Source organism: Artemia sp. Qi Xiang Cuo, chromosome 16 (assembly GCF_049724085.1).
Source record: "Artemia sp. Qi Xiang Cuo chromosome 16, ASM4972408v1, whole genome shotgun sequence".
In the NCBI taxonomy this organism is placed as follows: domain Eukaryota; kingdom Metazoa; phylum Arthropoda; class Branchiopoda; order Anostraca; family Artemiidae; genus Artemia; species Artemia sp. Qi Xiang Cuo.
The window spans coordinates 26,066,389-26,089,017 of NC_142809.1; positions in this window are offsets into that span (position 1 = coordinate 26,066,389).

Consider the following 22,629-nt stretch of genomic DNA (forward strand, 5'->3'; position numbering starts at 1 on the left):
TTAAAAATTTCCAAAACACGCTCCTGCAGAGCAATGAGATCGCTTTAGACTGTGAAGCTAAACTGACAGACGTGTGCGATCCGTCAAATTCAAATCGTGTTATAATACATGAAGCCATAGGGGTCTCTTACGCTCACGCGCAACGGGATTCCAATAATACCATGCAAGTGCTGGATTTAGTTGAGCTGTTGAGTGACGATGAAGACTGCATGCGCTTGGCATTGGTCGGTCTAATTAAAACAATGAACAATGCAGTTTCGCGCCTTCATTATACAAACTATCCTATGCTCCTATCACCAGATGACATAGTGGCCATTAAAAATCGTAAAATATGTTGGGTTTGCAAGGGGGAATTTGATGATGGTGTTGGGAATGGGGGGAGGAGGAAGGTGATCGACCATGATCATTTGTGGCAGGAAATTACATCGGGAGGGAGTAACTTTAGAGGGGTAGCACACCAGTCATGCAATTTAAACGTTAGACAACAATATTTCGTACCTGTTTTTATACACAATTCCAATTACGACTTAAAGTTTGTTCTTCCGGCGTTGGCCCGCATTGTCAAGGGTCGAGTTGTATATGACGCATGGATAGATGGTCCTTTTCCATATAATATCATACCCAAATAATCGGTGAAGCTACTGCAGCTAGAATTCATGTAGGAAACAGTTGACAAGGGTAACACGTGCCTGAATAAAATCAGTTTCTTAGGCTTTAAGCTTCTTCCCCATATATTTAAGTCAGTTGATTCAGGTACAGAAAAGTGACAGTTTCGATAGCTTCCCCTTCCTCAAACATTACGTCACCGATGATGAAATGTATGATTTATTAATATGTAAGTGAATATATAAATATTATTATTACAAATCTGGCTCGAGGCTAGATGAGGTGTCACCACCGCCCATTGAAGCTTTTTACAATTATATGAATTAGAGTGAGTGCAGTACTAGCGACTACGAATTTGCCAAGAGGCTTTGGGCAAAGGCTAGGTGTGAAAATGGTTGAAATTATTGGTAACTATTCTTGGCCAGTAACGCACTGAATCTTCCGGACATTGGATAAAAAAATACAGATAAAACCTATGAGGAATTGGGATTAGATTTGGGGAATAGTTTTTCCACTCTTCATCTGGTGATAGACTCCATGCTTAAAATCAGCAAACAAGAAATAGGTCTGATCGCCGATGTGGATCGGCATCTGTTTGTAGAGAGATCAATGAGGGGTGGGTATGTTTTTTACGGGGATCGTATCATGAAAACTGATCCGAGTGGACAGCACACCGATGAAAAGTCGGACGCAGATTTTTCGGATATGAATTACCTCTACCCATCTGCAATGTCTCACTACTGTTTGCCGTGAGGCAATTATAAATGGTTTAACAATCCTTGTGCTTCTAATTTCCCCGATATTCCAAGTGTTGTGGAAAATAGGACGCAGGGATTGTTTTTTGGAATTGACGGTGTAATACCCATGGAAATCCATGACTCGGTAAAAGACTTTGTTTTTCCGTGCATAAATAGACCGGTGGGTAGGGACTCTCTGAGCCCCTACAATTTATCTGTAGTAGAGGACGGGAGTATGCACTGAGTACCTTCAAAACAAAAAATAATTGCCGACCTCAACCTGAAACAGAATATCATTGTTCATCACGTGCTATTGAAATGGATGGTGTCCAATGGTTTCAAGGTCACAAAGATTCATAGAGCCTTACATGAAATATAGCCTTACATGAAAACGTTTATTGACACCTCTAGTAAGCGTTCACAAGCGAAAACGAAAGTTGAAAAAGAAGTCTATGCACTCATTTTGAACTCAGCTTTCGGTAAAATGTGCGAAAGCGTACGACACAGAAGTCGTTGTGACATTGTAACCAACCCCAGAGATTGTGCTCGAATCATTGCGGATCCAAACTTCACATCGTTCACAATCATAGACTCTGATATGGTGCTCCTACATCGCAAGAAAAGAAACATTGTATTAAATAAAAATATTGCAGGCGGAAGTGCAATAACTGAAATCCAAGAAACTCGTGTTGTCATTTTATTATAATGTATGCAAGGTACAGTGGCCGATTGAAGGACAAGTTCAAGTGTAATACGGGGACACTGATTCACTCCTGTTAAAAGTCAAAACTGAAAATCTATTGAATAATTTGGAAAATGGCGAGTACATTAGCTCACGAATGAACTACACTAACCAGGACGAATCCCTCTACCCAGATAAACTGACAAACCAGGCCCCAAATCAATTGCTAATGCTTACATATAGAGCGGGTGGTAATGTGCTATTCAGTAGTGTGTTTGCTGGTCCAAAGGTATACCTCATGATAACGCCCATCTCGCTAATGAAACAAGTTTGCATGGGAGTACCTACACACTTTGTAAAAAATAATTTCGACATGAGTGTGTATAGAAACTGTGTGGAACGTAGTTTAGTGCCAAGGGCGAAAGTCATGGCGATTCGCTCTTCACAATTTAAAAACTACACAGTTAGAGTTGAGAAACAGGCCATGTCAGCCATATTGGACAAAGTATATGTACTTGAGGATGGTGTGAAGGTACTACCACACGGTCATTATTTAATTTCAGACCGAGTTGAATTTGTAGATTACAGAAAACAGCTTGGTATAGAAAAATGACCTTCAATTCATTAAAAAAAGGAAAAATTAAGTGGGAGGGTTTTTTGGGTAACGAAGTTGTTTTTTTAATTATTTTTTTCTTTATCTTAATAAATTTTCTATGTGTGTGTGTGTGTGTGTGTGTGTGTGTGTGTGTGTGTGTGTGTGTGTGTGTGTGTGTGTGTGTGCAAGGCATATTAATTTCTGGTATATTAAAACAGCCCCGGCCCGGGCGCGCCGCAGCGCGGCCCCCCGCTTCCTGGCAACCGGCGCTCCCCGGCCCGCCCCCGATCGCCGTAGGGGCCGCCCCCGGGGGGAGGGGGGACCACAAATTTTAAAATCTTATAACTAAAAGTGTATGATATTATTTTAAGTGCATTATTCCATTAAATGTTGTATTTTTTATAAATAAACAAAAAAAGTGAATTCATTTAAGTGTTTTTTTTCTAGAGGTTATGTAAATGTTGTATTTTTTATTATAAATAAATTAAAAAGATGTATTTTTTCTTCATTTTTAATGTGATTTTTTCAATGTAGTATTTTTTAAAAGTATTTTTACTTTTTTATGTTTAATAAAAGAAAATATTATTCGTCTTCTTATTATTATTATTATTATTATTCTTGAACGGAGTAGTAATAGGGAAATTATTTAGTCAGTAGACAGCCATAGTCTACAGTTAGTTGTCTAGGTGAACTGTTGAAGGGAACATGTATCAATTTAAAACACCATTCAGATTGTTTCTGTGTGGACCGTCAATGTCAAGCAAAAGAACCCTCTTAATTAAAATAATTAAGAATTGTGATAAAATGTTTGTGGAAAAGCCGAAAAAATATAATATTGTTACAGTATTTGGCAGGAGTCATATGATAAAATAAAAGAAATTACCACAACGGGATTGGTGCAAATACAATTCATTCAGGGACTTGATGTTTTCAGTATTATTGAACCAAACTATTGGCTTATCATTGACTATCTGGCTGAATCTATTGAACAATGGTCTAAAGAAATACTACAACTGTTCACAGTTAACTGTCATAATTAACATATTTCAGTTACTCTGTTTCTACACAATCTCTTTCATCAGAACAAATGTATGGCCGCACTTGCATTGAACTGCACCTACTATATCATGTACAGAGCTTTTCGTGATTCTACCTCGGTAATGACTCTCAATAAACAAATCTATACAGGATCCCACGAATTTTTACTTTAACCATACAATCAGGCAACTAATAAACCCTACTATTGGCTACATCCAATTTGATCTTAATCAAAATGCACCCTATGATCTACGTTTAGTCAAAGAAATTTTTGATAATGAAATTACAGTATATCTCCCCGTGAACACCAAAAAGACATATTAGTTTCTATCATGACACTGAAGAAACTACATGAAAATAAACATTTGTTTTAAGTTCTAAGCACTTCAAAACCTCCGCTTAGGAAAGCAATACTCAAACACGGTATTGACAATGATTTAATTAATCTAATATCCGAACTTTGTTTAAATTTGATCGAGGGTAATGTTCAAGTGCCAGAAGTAGTTAAGCAGCAGGCAAAGCAACATCGTTCCATTGCACGTACATCGGCATCTAAAAAGAAAGGAAAGAATTTCAAAAGGAAACGACTTCTTCAGGCGGGTGTTAGCTTTTCATGCTTTTACTGCCAATAATTGTAGGGCTTGACAATAATTTTCTCAAGAAAGAGAATGGCGAAACCCTATTAATTGACTCCAATAGAACTCGTTCTCTCACCCTTCGAACACTTTGAGAGCAATCTGAGTAAATTCCTTGACAATGAAAATATTGAGGATGATAAAAAACTGCTTTTACTTCAATATACACTTCGCCGACTGGATAAACACAAGTCCTATTGGTCGAAGCCCACTGCTGCTGCTGCTGATCCCAAAAAAGAATCATCTCCTCAAGAGTCTGCTGCTGGAACACAATTAAGCAAGGAGGAATTGGATTCAATTGTATTGAAAATCGGAAATCGAATGCCCCACTCATATCGTTAACAAAGAAAACGACTCCTAGCCTATCTCTTGGAAAGTGGTCAAGATCACATTCAAGTTGAGAGCAATGGGAAAGGGATTATAATTCAGGGCAAGAGCTATAATCTACTTGATTTAATCTATGACATGGTTACAAATCGTAAAGGACTATTATCGTTTGACACTCATATATACAACTTTCTAAATACATTAAATTTCTCCAAAAGCCTTATTGGCAATAGACAAATTCTAAAAAAATTAAATGAACATGCGTCATCATCATCATCATCAACAACAGCATTGAAATCATTAAAAAATGAAGATGAAGAAGAAGAAGATTTTAGATCAATTTTGGAAAATACTAACACACCGCTGATTACTGGACAAAAACGAAGACGTATCAAGTCAACGTCACCACCACCACCACCACCAGCCAGTATAAAAAAGGGTAGCGGACGTTACACAACGTGTTTACGTTCAAAATGGTTGAAGTTCTGAAAGATGTTTTTGAAAATATTGGTGAGGTGGGGAGTTTAAGTTCCCCCACCACTCTTTCCAAAGTCACTGTTGTTCCCACTAAAAGTGTACAAGACTATCTACAAAATGAATCAAGTTACACTCTGCATAGAAATCATAGACTTCGTGCCAATCAATATCGAAAAACTAAAGCCTTTTACCCATTGCATATAATGTAAGCAGATCTCCTGAGCCTAGATGAGCTTCAAAGACGTCACAATACACCGTACAAGTACATCCTACTTGCAATCAGTGTTTATAGTCGTTATGCATATGCAATTCCATTGCGATCAAAGAGAGGTGTTGAAGTCACTCAGGCCATTGAAAGTATTCTCGAACAGGATTCATATAAAAAATTCAAACGGATCGTGGTAGTGACTTTTTTAATCCCCATACTGTAAAAGTACTAGAGAAATATAGTACACTGCTCTATCATAGTCACAGTCCTATAAAGGCTGCATTGGCCGAACGATTGATAAGAACTATTCGACTTTTAATTTCAAGATATTGTACATTGAAAAATACACCGGCTTTTATTCATAATCTTGATAAAATCATGTTGATTTATAATCAAGGACCTCATCGATCATTGTCCAACTCTACGCCAACGGAAGTTCATCATTCTGATCATGTCACAATTGACACCTTTCTTAAACACTATTCCAATGAATCGGTTGTCAAGAAGAAGAAAAATAAATTCAATGTTGGTGATACTGTTCGAATTAATAGAACAACTAATGTTTTTGAAAAGGGGAATTACTTGTGGTCCACGGAACTTTTTAAAGTGGCAAAAATCCTAGACACTAAGCCCATAACTTATCGCCTGCGTGATACCAAAGAGATTTTCGGCGTGATGAAGAGATTTTCGGCGGCTTTTATGACTATGAATTGCAAAAAGTTAAAAATGCTAGTGAAATCTATCATATTGAAAAGAAATTAAAGACACTTACTCACAGGGGTGAGAAACAATTACTTGTACGGTGGCTACGATAAAACTCTGATTTTGATTATTGGATCGGTGTTGAAGATACAGACAATGCCCAGTAATTTCTATGTAACTTTCAGGTCCACCATTTCCGATCCTCTCTACAATGACTTGAATACGACAAGTGATTTTTGGACTAAACTCTCCCCCACCATCAAATTTGACGGTACATATGAAGTGGCTCTTGTCGACTGTATTCTCAAAAATACCTATGATATCCTGTGAAAGGATCGTGTGAATGATATAAAAGTTATACCACTCTATTGGGCTATGAAAGGATTGGGCTATGTCGACTATGAATTGGTTGAAGCACTTAAATCTAGTGACTATCCACATGTCAAATTAAAATATATTGAATATGATAATATGGGGGATTTGTGTCGTACAATCAATAAATAAATCTCATGTCGCAGGAATGGCAAATTTCATTTTAATTATTTATTGGAACATAATAGGATTTATATTAGCTCACCTGTTGACACTGAAGCAATTATTCTCAATGATAATCTTAGAAACGCTCTTGGCTTTAAACAAAATTTGATCAATGGGAAAAAGGGTGGCACCGTTTATGGGATGGATCAATTTATTTTTGCTGATTATCCACCTGGTTTTGCCTCGGACTCTCGCACATTTATCTATGCATCCTTTGTGGAAACACCGAGAGTCGGTAATTCAAATGTCCCCTTCCTACGTATTCTTGAGCGAAAAAAAACTCATGAACTTGTTCATCACTATAATATAAAGCATCTTCAGTATGTTCCTGTAAACACTTCATATTTGGAACTCTGTCAGTTAACACTAAGAAGTGAATTGGGTGATCCTTTAGCAATAACAAAAGGCTTAGCCGTGATTGTATGTCATTTTTGACCCATTGTCAACGACACCAAAATTACCTAAAATGAACAATAGAGTAATTCTATTTTTATGTCCCGATATCATTGGTTATGTTAATGCTATGAGTCAACGTCAAATGGGCACTGGATTGGACTATTGTAAGAGTCTTACTACGATGTCTGGCCATGGTATTTGTAGATGGTCTGCTAGGTTATTTTGTTTTTAACCCCTTGCCAAAAAATATCTAGTACCTTATGCATAGAATATTTATGTATCCGAACTACACGACTGGGATTCGGACACGAATTTCAAAGAGAGTGTTAAGACAATATTAGATCTTAAGCAAGAGACGTTAGTGAGCAACTAAAATTTTGGTAAAATGGGGAGGGATTGAAAAGGATGCCTTCTTGTCAATCACTTATCAGTCTCCACCCAGGCAGGAAGCAAAGGACATCAATAAGGACTTTGAGGAATAGAACAAGGAAGACCAATAAGCAGAAGAAGAAGAAAAAGAAGAAGACTGTTAGATCAAATAAGGATTTCTTCTTTTAGGATGACTTATCTCCCCCACAAGGACTCATATCCATCAATTAGTTCATCATTGAATCTATTCAATGCTGAAAATGTTGATGTCAGTGTCAAGTATGGCTACTATGAACAGTTTCATCCCCAACAACCCCTCTCGGAAAATATACACTTTCAAATATATTCCAATGAAGACTATTTCATTGATTTGTCGTCAACATTTATTGATTTAAATGTTGTGGTGAAGAAAAAGTCAGATAATACAACTCCAAATGCCGGCGATGATCTCTCCTATGAAAACTGTATTCTACACAACCTATTTAAACAAATTAATGTATTTATTAATGGAACATTGGTGAGCACTATTAATAATTTGTCCAACTAGGAAGGTTAAGTAAAGATTCGGAGGATGACATCTAAGGCGTGCTAGGAGTTGAGAGTACTATCATTGGACTGTAACGATCAATAGGACATCGATTCTAACGATGTGCTGACCACTTCACGGATCGAATAGGACAAACCGGTTGGACTTTCTGACCATGGGGATATCAGCATATCCACATTTTTTCCTCCCGATTTCAAGATTGAAATTAATTTAAAGCTGGCCCGAACGAATTTTATTTTGAGAAAAACACTTTCTGTAGCACCCGATGCACATCTTTATATCACTCCGACAATTCTCCAAGTCCAAAAACAACAGGCTGTGAGCTCTGTAGCATTGGCAGTGGAAAAGCTAAGAGCCAATGGTAACAAAATTAAACTTCTTGTTCCCCATATGATCACCAATCAACGTCACATTGCCACCGGCTCTCGTAGCTATAGCGATTCATCATTTATCAATGGAGAAATCCCATCAAAATTGGCTTTGGCCTTTGTGAAAAGTGGCAGTGCCGTTGGATCCTGGACTGAATCCCCCATGATTTTAATTTTTTTGGTCTATCTAGCCTTGTGTGCAAAGTGAATGGTATTCCACTGTACACTCTATCATTTGACAAAAAATCCTATAGAACTCTCTAGGGGTTGACCATGCAATCCCTAGATCATGACTCTCAACTATTTGAAAATGGAATAACTGATTCAATGTTCTCAAAAAATCATGGTGCTATTATTTTGGATTTGTCAGGGACTCAGGATATGAGCCTAGTACGAAAAGGGAATTTACGTTTAGAGTGTACATTTGCCAATGCTCTGACTGAGAGTATCACGCTAATATCACTGAGTCAATTTGAAACCTATTGGGAAATCACACCCGACGGCAGTGTTCTACTAGACCTAGCACCATGAACACAAACTAAATAATCAACGTATTTAGTATGGATCCATACATGTCCCGGTAAAAGTCCTATTGAATACCTTCGGACTTCATTGGAAAATTTCCAAGTGCTAACAATACTCTTATCATTGTTAATAGCAGTCCATCGACTTTGAAGACCGGTAAGTGGCTATGTATCTGTCAAACAGCGAAGAATATTGAATTTTTTGATCCTCTTGGCCTATCGTATAAATTCTACGCTCCATACATCAGCAACTTTATTGAAAGCAGGGGGAAAACCATTATTCAAAATCAACGAAGAGTACAGGATATACAGCGAAGACATGTGGCTTTCATGCACTACTCTTTTTCATGTTCAGATGTCGTGGCTACACCTACAAGCAGTTTCTCAACATCTACGTTGACTTACCTCAATTGAACAACTTTCTAGTGGAGAATATACTTACAAGTGTATTTAATATTTATTTTAGTGCCCTAAGAATAAAATGTTCTAAAGATGTATGTGAAATTGTTTATTAATAAAAAAAATATATACATGATAAAACGACTTTTCTACTCTTTAGATTTCATCCACTACTAGGTATTTGTCGACAACAACTAGTGCAGGTAGATTATCTGAATTCACAGTGTACTGATGCTGATGTTCTGCAATGTCAGGGTCACATTTTCTACAGTACAGTGTGACTTCACTCTTGTCATATTTCTTTGTATACTCAAAGATACTATTCCCATTCATTCTATAGAATTCAAGTGTTTCAATTTGCTTATTTGAAGCAATTTCACAAACAGTGTCCTCAAGTTTCAAATCACATTCTGTCACGGCCAAATAGAAATCATTTGGCTTATAATCATAACACCCAGTTTCTTCACATCGATGACGTAGAAACCATGTAGAAACCATATTCTTTTGTTGTTCCAACAGTTGAATCGTTGACCCGGTTCCTCCTCCCAGAACAATCTAAAACCACGACGATACCAATCTCGTAGCAATAAACTAAAATCAAGGTTAGGATTCTTTCCAATCGTACCGGGATATGTATTCTCCCACTGCTTACATTTATCATAATGACAATTAGAGCATAGGTGGCCTCTAGGATGAGAGTCACACACCTCCTCAAGACAGGAATTACAAACTTTAATTTGTACAGCATATCCTCTATGCAATTTACATGGGTTGCATAATCCACACTTTTCATTGTACTCATCAAACATTGTTCACTTCTCAAATGATGAAGACCAGCTGCCCAGTGTGTACATACATAGTGGACATATATGGAATATTTCTTCATGTGTTGACACTCTCACTGCCACAATGAAACTGAGCTAGCAACAAAAAAAATTGTCTGAGATAGAGAGAGAGAGAGAGGAGTAAAGCATCCTTGAGCACCATCTTTCTCATGAAAAAAGTCCTAAATTTCGAAATTAATGTTTAAAAGCATATCCACAATATCATTTTGCCGTGTCGTGATCAATATATCAATAAATTGGGTAAATGCATTTGGACCACGACGTAGAAGCTTCATACAATAGTCGAATTTTGGAGAATCAGTTTTCATTATATCAACAAGTATTCCCCGAGAAAATATCTCCCTTTTAAAATACAACTCCAGAAAATCGTTATCTAGGATCAAACGTATGCCGATAAGAACTATATTCCTCATGAGGCGTTTTTTCTCGAATCCATGTATTTTTTAAAGTCGTAACTCTCTCACAACCATCTTCAGACTAATCCGAATTTCTTTTTGTATTCTAGAAAATATACACTAGTCTACTATAGAAAGAACAAAAAATACCATTGATTTAGAAATATTTTTATTGAACAAAATTACAATAATAATATTCACTAATGCATTTTGTTCTCGTCACTATATTTCAATAGGACATCTAATGCTGATCGAAGTTTATTTATATGGAGGATAATCACTTCTCCAGCAAGACATCGTTGTTCCTCCTGCTTATAATTACTTAATTATATCACGTATCTAGCATAGATGATATCCCATTCAAGACATAGTCTAAAGACAGCGGTTATTTCCACAGCTACATTGGGTACTCGTATATCGTTGCTGCTGTTGCTGTCAGTTCCATCATTAATCTCCCATAATGTAAATGTACCACTCATTTTTCTCTACTAATATCTTGTCAAATAAACTATTCTCTCTCTGAATCCAATTCTCTTACTAATATGATCTACAGTGAAAATTACTCCTTATATTTGAATCCAACTACTAATCAAGTTACTGTATATGGAGTAACCACCGCTCTCTGTTTGACCCAAAAAAAAATGGCTGTTACCTCAGAAAAACCCGTCTGCTAAGGCAAGTACCGTTCGTAGTAATAGGTGACTGACCCGTAGTAAGTAAATGTACTGGCTAGACTACACTGTATATTCATGCCTCAGGCGAGAGGTAGGACAAATTACGCAAGCACTATATCTATTAATGTCTTAGCAAGTACCGTTCGTAGTAATATGTGACTGACCCGTGGTAAGCCAATGTACCGGATAGACTACACTGTATATTCATGCCTCAGGCGAGAGTTAAGACAAATTACGCAAGCACTACCACTATCTATTAATGCCTTACTACTCATATCTACATGATTTTAATCAGTTTTGCCATCCGTAAGTGCCAAAAAGCACAAAAATGGCCCTTTTGTGCCACTTCTTAAGTTGAAAAGCTTCGAAGCATAAAACGGTACCATTGTAATAATTATGGTCCAACACCCTTGATTGGAGACTTACAAGAGACCCTCACCGCATACTCCCCCTCCCAGCCCCCCTAGTAAGTGTCATTAGTCCGTTGGAAGAATTCACTCAGAACTCTTTAAAATTTAGGAATGGTAACTATTATTTTGGCTCGTCTTAAAAGTAGAAGTCTATTACGAAAAGAAATTTGTGGTGATTTCGAAAAAAGGTTGAAACCCCTCGAAATTGGCGTCAGCTCAAAATGAAAAGTGTACCATTGGAATCAGCATGGTCGAAAACCTTGAAAAGGGAAATTAAAGTCCCCCTCCTTGAACAACAAGGAAAATAACTTTTTGCATTGGTAGCACTGATCTGTCTCCCTTTTTTTTCCAGCCCTAGTGGGTTACCAGAACATCATAGAGAGATACTTAATGGCTTCTTTAAAAGCTGTTCATCATATCTACCTGCTTTTTATAAATTCCGCTATCTGCAAGTGAAACATGGCACTAAAATTGACACTATTTGTGCCATTTCTCAAGGGTTGGGGCTGTCGGGCTACCAGAACATCGTAGACTGATATTTGATAGCTAATATCACTCACGTCTACGTTCTTACTATAAATTCAACCCTCTGCAAGTGTGAAATAGCACTTTTGGTGGCACGTCTAAAGCGTTAAAGCTGGAGCCCTTGAGCAAAAAGAACTTTTTATAGAGGGGTTTAATGGCTCATTTTAAAGTTATTACTCATATCTAAGAGCTTTCATCAATTCTACATATAAAAAAAAAGTTTTCAATTGAAAGTAAGGAGATACAATAAAACTGAAAACGGACAGAAATTAGTTCGTGTAAATAAATGGATCATACAAGTGTTATTTCTACATTATATTTTAATAAAAAAACAAGAAAAGATCATGGTTGCAGCGGTAGCTGCATCCTAGAGCGGTACCGTTGCAATAATTATGGTCTAAAGCCCTTTGAAAAACACCATTTTTTGGTCATTTCATTGGAAAAGGCACTTTTTTTCATTTACAAAAATTGGGGAAACAACCGAGAGCGCACGTTATGGGTATGTGCTATCAAGTCAAATTTATAAAAAGTGATTACGCATAAATATAAGCTTTTAAATGAGCCTTCAAACAGCTCTCTTTTGTTACGGTAGCGTTCTAGTTTCTGCTAGTTAGTAGGTGATTTATAAAGCCTTGTCTTCATTATGGCGAAGTCAGCCAATTAAAAACAGCTTTTTGCTAATCGAAAAACAAACGTTCCTGAAAAACATTTATTGTTTTGCGAAGTATGGATAATGGACTTTATTTTTATAGACTGAAAGTTTTTCTAAGCTGTCAAAGTTGTTTCAACTGAAACTAAAGAGTGACATTAAAACTTAAAACGAACATACATTATTCCGTACAAATAAAAAAGATCATGGCAGCGTTGTTTCTACATTAAATATTAATCAAAAACAAAAAAAAGATTAATTTAAAAAAAACAAAGTTTTCCGAGAGAAGTAAAGAGCGAAGTTGGAACTTAAAACGGACAAAAATTATTACTTCACAGCCTATTTAATATATATTAATATAACTAGTACAAATAAACCAAATAATTATGTTTCCCTATGCTTTTAGGATTATACAAAACAAGCGCTTAACTGAAAATACAAAAGTCAAGTATAAAAAAAGGATTATTGATTTAAGAGTCAAAAGTGAGTATGTAGCCTGACAACACTAAACGAAACTATAAAGCCTTTCCTAGTCTTACACCAGTTGTGACATTAGTAACTTTCAGTATACAAATAAAATTATCTTAAAAACATAAGCGTGAAACTAAATATTTTTTAAATAACCGTGAAGTAATTGAACAGCATACAGAAATATTGGATTGATTTATCAAGCAGCTTTTTGCTCTCGCCAGCTATAATACCAATAGTGGGAAATCTACAGTCTTAAATTGTAAGAAATATGCTTTAGTATCTCTTGAAATGAAGATCAAATAAGACATAATATGATCTCTGGAAATCCGATTGTTTCTCTCTATACAAGAGTGAATTTCAAGCTATGATACAAATTCTAAGGATAGTCTCTAGCTTTATTACAATGAAGATGGCCATGCTTCGAACTTTTTGTACAAACTAATCATGACATGTCCTTTTAAGAACCAAAACAAGAGCCAGTCATTAAACTGAGCCATTGTGCAGAAGTGATACCAGTAGTGATGGGTCAATCTAAGGAAGCGGGGCCTTATCCGTTTTGCATATATTAATAACTCCGAGTGGGGCCCTATCCTTTTTGCATATATTAATATCTCCAATTGGACAGTACTCCCTTATTGTGTCAATCTAAGGAAGGGGACAGTGTTCCCACCATACAAGCGGGCAATCATTCCTAGCAGATACATAGTCAATCTTATGGGGAATTTTCCATCCATAAAACTCTAGACACTAAAAAATCCATATTACCTTTTATACATGTATCATATAAAAGAAACACCATGACTATAACGTCATTTCTTTGGTTGTTTTTTTATGTTGTTATTATAATCAGCATACCATTAAAAATCTGGGTAGTTCACAATGAAGTGATTTAATATTAAATTTCATGTTTCGGTTAAAGTCATGGCTGTTTTCATACACCGATGGTTTTTTTCCTGGTATGGTTATATAAAGTTGATGGTTACGAAATTCTGTCTGTTAAGCAATATGTTAGGCGTGGTTTTTTATTTTTCGTCTTGAACACGGGTATAAAAATTCTGATGATGATACAAACATCCACCAATAAAATCCATATTAAAAGAAGTTATCGTCACTATAAAAATTAAGAAACATCGAAACATCTATTTTCAAAGCACATTTTTTGATCGACTAATTTAAAAATACAGTTTGAAAATCGTTTACGAAACGTTGAATAGTTTTTTGTTACTAAGTAGCACGCTTGAGACACAGAAATTAAAAATAGAAAAGGTTTTTCAACTAAAGTGGGGAATAAGCTTAAAACTTAAAATAATTATAATTACTCTCTATTTTTTTAAAACTTCTGACTTTTTCCGAATCATAGCCGGCCCTACCCGAGATATAATTTGAGGTAACAGTCCCTTAAAATCCTGATTAATAGCATTTAAAACATGTAAATAATTTGGAGGTATCTATTAAGAATAATTATTTTAAATTTCTGAAACTTTGGTAGCCTTGATAGAGCGTTCTCCTTCCCAGGCTTTTAACAAAGACATTAAATGTAGTCCAGGCTTACACCAAGGACATTAAATCTCCTTCCCAGGCTTTTACCAAGGACATTAAATCTCGTCCAGGCTTCTACCAAGGACATTAAATCTCGTCCAGGCTTTTACCAAGGACATTAAATCTCGTCCAGACTTTTACCAAGGACATTAAATCTCGTCCAAGCTTTTTACCGAGGACATTAAATCTCGTCCAGGCTTTTACCAAGGACATTAAATCTCGTCCAGACTTCTACCAAGGACATTAAATTTCGTCCAGGCTTTTACCAAGGACATTAAATCTCGTCCTATTTTCTAAACTAACTATAATAGCTACATTTTACCCTATATTATTAGTATTTTCAAGGGTTTTTTGGTAGCCTTGATGGAGTATTTTCCTTCTAAACTAGCTACAATAGCAACATTTTACCCTATACTATTAGTATTTGCAATGGTTTTGGATGCCTTGATGGAGCATTCTCCTTTCAAACTATCTAAAATAGCAAAATTTTACCCTATATTATTAGTATTTTCAAGGGTCTTCGTAGCCTTGATGGAGCATTTTCCTTCTAAACTAGCTACAATAACAACATTTTACCCTATATTATTAGTATTTTCAAGGGTTTTGATAATTGTTTTTCACTCACAACATTACTTTACGACTTTTTGCATACCCCAACACCAAGAAATACTTTTCAAAAGACTTTGTTATATTATTTCAGAACAATACTTTTAAAATACATCTGGTTTTAGTAGTAATATTTGATTTTCTAATAAATTTGGGTTTTAGTTTTCAGAAATAAGAACAACCATCTTTAAAATAATCAAATTTTATTAATTATATTTGATTCTTCCTTATAAAGTTGGATTTTAATTTCCAGAAATACGATCATCCTCGTTTAAAATACATCTGGTTTTATTAATAAAATTTGATTTTTTTTTTCAATAAAGTTGGGTTCTAGTTTTCAGAAATATGAATAACCACATTTAAAATACATGTGATTTTATTAATGTCTTCTAAGTTTTCTCAATGAAGAGAAATAAGTTACAGATAAATTCTTAATTTTCTCAAAGACATAGAATATTTAAAGTTCTGTTCTAAATTTTTCAATAGAAGATAGAAAAAGTTATACTTTGATTGTGAATATTCGCCATGAAGATAAAAAGTTCAACTTTAATTCTAAGCTTTCTCAACGAAGTGAAGAAAAGTTCAAGTTCTCTTCTGAATTTTTTCAATGAAAAGAAATAAGTTACAGATCAATTCTGTTTTTTCCAGAGAAAAAAAAGTTCCACTTTAATTCTAAGTTTTCTCAACGAAGTGAAGAAAAGTTCAAGTTCTCTTCGGAATTTTCTCAATGAAAAGAAATAAGTTACAGATCAATTCTATTTTTTCCAGAGAAAATAAAAAGATTCCACTTCAGTTCTGATTTTTCTCAGAGATGAAAAAAATTTTAAGTTCTGTTCTAATTTCTTAATAAAGATAATACTATGATTGAGAATATTTGCCATGAAGATAAAGAGTTCAACTTTAATTCGGACCTTTTTCAACGACGTGAAGAAAAGTTCAAGCTTTCTTCCGAAGATAAGAAGTTCCACTTTAATTCTGAGTTTTCTCAATAAAATGAAGAAAATTTCAAATTCTCTTCTGAATTTTCTCGAAGAAAAGAAAAGAAAAAATCTTTACTATGATTGCGAACATTCAACATGATGATAAAGATTTTCTCTTTAATTCTGATTTTTCTCAAAGAAGTGAAGAAAAGTTCAATTTCTATCCTGAATTTTCACAAAGAAAAAATAAGTTACTGATCAATTCTAATTTTTTATAGAGAAAATAAAAAGGTTCCATTTCAGTTCTGATTTTTCTCAGAGGTTAAAAAAAATAATTTTTTTAATAGAAAATAAAGAGGTTCCACCTAAATTCTGATTTTACTCAAAGAGGTGAAAAAATTTAAAGTTTTGATGTTAAGGTATTATAAAAGATAGAACAAATTTACTATCTGGTCGTAGACATTAGCCACTAAAATGTAGTGTTCCACTCCCATTCTGAGATTTCTCAAAGAAATGCATAAAGGTTCAAGTTCTCTTCTGAAAATTTCTCAATGAAAAGAAAAAAGTTACAGTTTAATTATAATTTACTCCAAATAAAATAAAAATAAAGCTTGCATTTCATTTCTGATTTTTCTCAGAGGTGAAAAAAATTTAAAGTTCTGTTCTAAATTTTTCTGTTGAAGATAGAAAAAAGTCGTGCTTTGATTGTTAATATTCTCCATCAAGATTAAAAGTTCCACTTTAAATCTGAGATTTCTCAATGAATGAAAGAAAAGTTCAAGTTCTGTTCTGAAAAATCTCTCAATGAAAAAAGTTAAGGATCAATTCTAATATTTAATAAAAGGGTTCCTCTTTTCATATCTGAATTTTCTCAAAAGAAAAGTTACAGATCAATTCTAATTTTTGTCCAATGAAAATAAAAATGTTTCACTTCAGTTCTGGTTTTTCACAAAGAGGTGAAAAATTTTTTAATTTCTGTTCCAAATTTCTCGTATAATATAGAAAAAGTTATACTTCGCTTGTGAATATTCATCATGAAGATAAAGATTTCCATTTTAATTCCATGATTTCTCATAGAAAAGAAAAGGTTACACTTCAATTATAATTTTTTCAAAGAAAATGAAAAAGGTTCCACTTCAGTTCTTAATTTTCTCAAGGACATATAAAAATTTAAAGTTCTGTTCTAAATTTTTCCATAGAAGATAGAAAAAACTATACTTTGATTGTGAATATTTTTCCTTGTAGATAAAAAGTTCCACTCTAATTCTAAGTTTTCTCAACGAAGTAAAGAAAAGTTCAAGTTCTGTTCTGAATTTTCTCAATGAAAAGAAATAAGTTACAGATCAATTCTATTGTTTCCAAAGAAAATAAAAAGATTCCACTTCAGTTCTGATTTTTCTCAAAGATGTGAAAAAATTTTAAAGTTCTGTTCTAAATTTATTATTAAAGATAGAAAAAGTTATACTATGATTGTGAATATTCACCATGAAGATAAAGAGTTCCACTTTAATTCTGAGTTTTCTCAATACAGTGAAGAAAAGTTCAAGTTCTCAATACAAAGAAAAAAATAAGCTACAGATCAATTCTAATTTTTATAGAGATAATCAAAAGTTCCACTTCAGTTCTGATTTTTCTCAAAGAAGTAAAAAAAATTAAAGTCCTGTTCTCAATTTCTCGTAAAAGATAGAAAACATTTTTACTATGAGTGTGAATATTCAGAAATGAAGATAAGAAGTTCCAATTTAATTCTGAGTTTTCTCAAAGAAGTGCAAAAATGTTCAAATTCTCTTCTGAATTTTCTTAAAGAATTGAAAAAGTTAGCTCAATTCCGAATTTCACCAAAGAAGAGAAAAAAGTTCCACTTCAGTTCTGAATTTTCTCAAATAGGAAAAAATTAAAAATTTCTGTTCTAAATTTCTCCGTAGAAGATAGAAAAGAAGTTACAGTAGAATTCTGTATATTCTCCATGAAGATAGAAAATTTCCCTTTGCTTTAATTCGAATGCTAACACTGGAAAGATGACGATAAGATCTGTCAACGGGTAACATGTTACCAGAACCACTAGCTAGAAGCAAAGAGAAATAGAAGACATGTATTCTGCTGCACTAATATCATAAATCATATCTTGTCTACGTGCCAGGACTGTTACCTCTGTAAAAATAATATAATAATAAACAATGAAATCGCTCTCAAGATAAAAAAGCATTGGCAGACAATATCACTAATGAATATAAAGATAAATTAATGGAGAATAAAGCACAAGTGAACATTGTTACTACTAGTGATCATATGGTCAAAGCATCAAATAATACCAAGGATGAAACCTGTATTGAACCTGTATTTGACATCCCAGTAAAAATTGTATATAACTCAAAATGGATTAATGATTATTCTAGTGGTTATGAACTATAAGAAACGAGTAACTCTAATATCAAGAGAGAACAGGATGATTTATTTAATGGAGCAGAATCAAAGTGTCCAAAATTGTTCAATAATATTAATAATGTATAATAATGTATGTAACATATTTTTATGTTAATATTCTACATGTTGTTATTTCAATAAAATATTTTATGCATTACTTCTTATATTTCTATTATTTTAGGATACGCTAGCATGTCAAAGGCTTAGAATATTTATTAAAAAGTTGGAGATTTTTTGTTTTCTTTGGAAAAAATTGGAATTGGACTATAATTTTTTTGGGAGAAAATTCAGAAGAGAACTTAAACTTTCCTTCACTTCGTTGTGAAAACTCAGAATTAAAGTGGAACCTTTTCTCTTCTATGAAAAAAACATTCAGAAGAGAACTTGAGCTTTTCTTCACTTCTTTGAGCAACTACAGAATTAAAGCAGAAATGTTTCTCGTCATGGAGTAAAAATTAAGAATCAAAGTGTAATTTTTTTCTAACTTCAAGGGAAAAATTTAGAATTGAAATGTAACTTTTTTTATTTCAGAAAATTTAGAAGAGAACTTGATTTTTCTTCACTTCTTCAAGAAAACTCAGAATTAAAAGTGGAACTTTTTCTATCTTCATAGAGAATATACAGAATTCAACTGTAACTTCTTTTCTATTTTCTACGGAGAAATTTAGAACAGAAATTTTAAATGTTTTTCATATTTGAGAAAAATTAGAACTGAAGTGGAACTTTTTTCTCTTCTTTTCTATCTCCAGAAGAGACAACTTGTACTTTTCTTCACCTCTCTGAGAAAACTCATAATTAAAGTGGAACTTCTTCTATCTTCATAGAGAATATACAGAATTCAACTGTAAGTTCTTTTCTATTTTCTACGGATAAGTTTAGCACAGAAATTTTAAATTTTTTTCATATCTGAGAAAATTCAGAACTGAAGTTGAACTTTTTTCTCTTCTTTGGTAAAATTCAGAATAAAACTAACTTTTTCTTTTCTTTAAGAAAATTTAGAAGAGAATTTGAACATTTTTGTACTTTGAGACAACTCAAAATTAAAGTGCAACTCTTTACCTTCATTGGCGAAAATTCACAATCATAGTATAACTTTTTTCTACTTTTTACGAGAAATTTAGAACAAAACTTTAAATTTATTTTCACCTATTTGAGAAAAACCAGAACTTAAGTGGAAACTTTTATTTTCGCTAGAAAAATTAGAATTGATCAGTAACTTATTTTTTTCTTTGAGAAAATTCAGAAGAGAACTTGAACTTTTCCTCACTTTATTGAGAAAACCCAGAATTAAAGTGGAAATTTTGATCTTAAGAAGAGAACTTGAACTTTTGTTTACGGCTTTGAAAAAACTCAGAATTAAAATGGAACTCTTTATCTTCATGGTGAATATTCACAATCATAGTATAACTTTTTCTATTTCTAATAAGAAATTTAAAACAGAAATTTAATTTTTTTTTTCACCTCTTTGAGAAAAATCAGAACTGAAGTGGAATCTTTTTATTTTCTTTGAAAAAAATAGTATTTTTCTGTAACTTATTTCTTTTCATTGAGAAAATTCAGATCAGAACTTGAACTTTTCTTAACTTCGTTGAGAAAACTTAGAATTAAAGTGGAACTTTTTATCTTCAAGGAGAATTTTCACAATCAAAGTATAACTTTTTTCTATCTTCTATGGTTAAATGTGAATAGAACTTAAAATTTTTTGTCTCTTAAAAAAATACGAGTTGAATTAGAACCTTTTTTTATTTTCATGGGGAACAATTAGAACGTAAGAGTAAATTTTTTCTTCTCTTTGATGTATCTTAAGATTAAAGTGGTGTATCTCATCTGTATGGTGAATATTTGAAATTGGAGAACAACTTTTTTCTATCTTTTAAGAGAAATAAACAATTAATCTCATAATTGTTTCCACCTCTTTCTAAAAAACCAGAACTGAAGTGAAACATTTTTATTTTCATTGGAAAAATTTAGAGTTGATCTGTATCTTTTTTTTGAGAAAATTCAGAAATGAAAAGAGAAACCCTTTTATTTTTGAACAATAAGAATTGATCCGTACTTTTTTCATTGAGAAGTTTTTCAGAAGAGAACTTGAACTTTTCTGTCCTTCATTGAGAAAATTCATATTTAAAGTGGAACTTTTTATCTTGATCGAGAATATTCACAATCAAAGTATTACTTTCTTCTATCTTCAACAGAAAAATTTATAACGAAACTTTAATTTTTTTTACTTCTAGGAAAAATCAGAACTGAAGTGGAAGTTTTTTTTTGGAGAAAATTAAAATTGAACTGTAACTTTTTTCTTTTCATTGAGAAATTTTCAGAAAAGAACTTGAACTTTTCTTCCCTTCTTTGAGAAAACTCTGAATTAAAAAGTGGAACTCTTTATCTTCATGGTGAATATTCGCGATCAAAGTATAACTTTTTTGTATCTTATACAAGAAATTTAGGACAGAACTATAATTTTTTTTCACCTCTTAGAGTAAAACGAGAACCGAAATGGATCCACTATATTTTTTCTAGAAAAAAATTAGAATCAATCAGTAACTTATTTTTTCTTCGTGAAAATTCAGAAGAGAACTTGAACTTTTCTTCACTTCTTTGAGAAAACTCAGAATTAAAGAGGAACTCGTTATTTTCATGGCGAATGTTCTCAATCATAGTATAAACGTGGTTGTTCATATTTCTGAAAACTAAACCCCAACATTATTTTAAAAAAATCAAATATTATTAATAAAATCAGATGTATTTTAAATGGGGATGATCCTATTTCTGGAAATTGAAATCCAACTTTATTAAAAAGAATCAAATATTATTAATAAAATCTGATGAATTTTAAACATGGTTGCTCTTATTTCTGAAAACTAAACCCCAACTTTATTAGAAAATCAAATATTATTAATAAAACCAGATGTAATGTAAACGTATTGATCTAAAATAATATAACAAAATCTTTTGAAAAGTATTGCTTGGTGTTGGGGTATGCAAAAAGTCATAAAGTATTGAAGGGAGCGAAAAAAGATTACCAAAACCCTTGAAAATACTAAAAATATAGGTTAAAATGTTGTTATTGTAGCTAATTAAGAAGGAAAATTCTCCACCAAGTCTACCAAAACCCTTGAAAATACTAATAATATAGGATAAAATGTTGCTATTGTAGCTAGTTTAGATGGAGAATGCTCCATCGAGGCTACCAAAACCTTTGAAAATACTACTAGTATAGGGTAAAATGTTGCTATTATAGCTAGTTTAGAAGGAAACTGCTCCATCAAGGCTACCATAAAACACTTGAAAATACTAATAATGTGGGGTAAAATGTTGCTATTGTAGTTATTTAGGAAAGAAGGACGAGATTTAATGCCCTTGGTAAAAGTCCCGACGAAATTTAATGTCCTTGGTAAAAGCCTGGACGAGATTTAATGTCCTTTGCAAAAGCCTGGACAAGATTTAATGCCCTTGGTAAAAGTCTGGCCGAGATTTAATGTACTTGGTAAAAACCTTGAAGATATTTAATGTCATTGGTAAAAGCCTTGACGAGATTTAATGTCCTTGGTAAAAGCCTTGACGAGATTTAATGTCCTTGGTAAAAGCCTGGACGGGATTTCATGCCCTTGGTAAAAGCCTGGACGAGATTTAATGTACTTGGTAAAAGCCTGGGAAGGAGATTTAATTTCCTTGGTATAAGTCTGGACGAGATTTAAGGTCCTTGGTGAAAGCCTGGGAAGGAGACTGCTCCATCAAGGCTACCAAAGTTTCAGAAATTTAAAATAATTATTCTCAATACATACTTCAAAATTATTTACATGTTTTAAATGCAATTAATCAGGATTTTAAGTTGCCGATACCTCAAATTATATCTCGGGTAGGGCCGGGCATGATTCGGAAAACAGCAAGAAGTTTTAAAAAAAGAGAGTAATTATATTTATTTTAAGTTTTAAACTTGTTCCATACTTTAGATGAAAAATGTTTTCTATTTTTATTTCTTTGTCTCAAGCGCGCCGCTTAGGAAAAAAAATATTCGACGTTT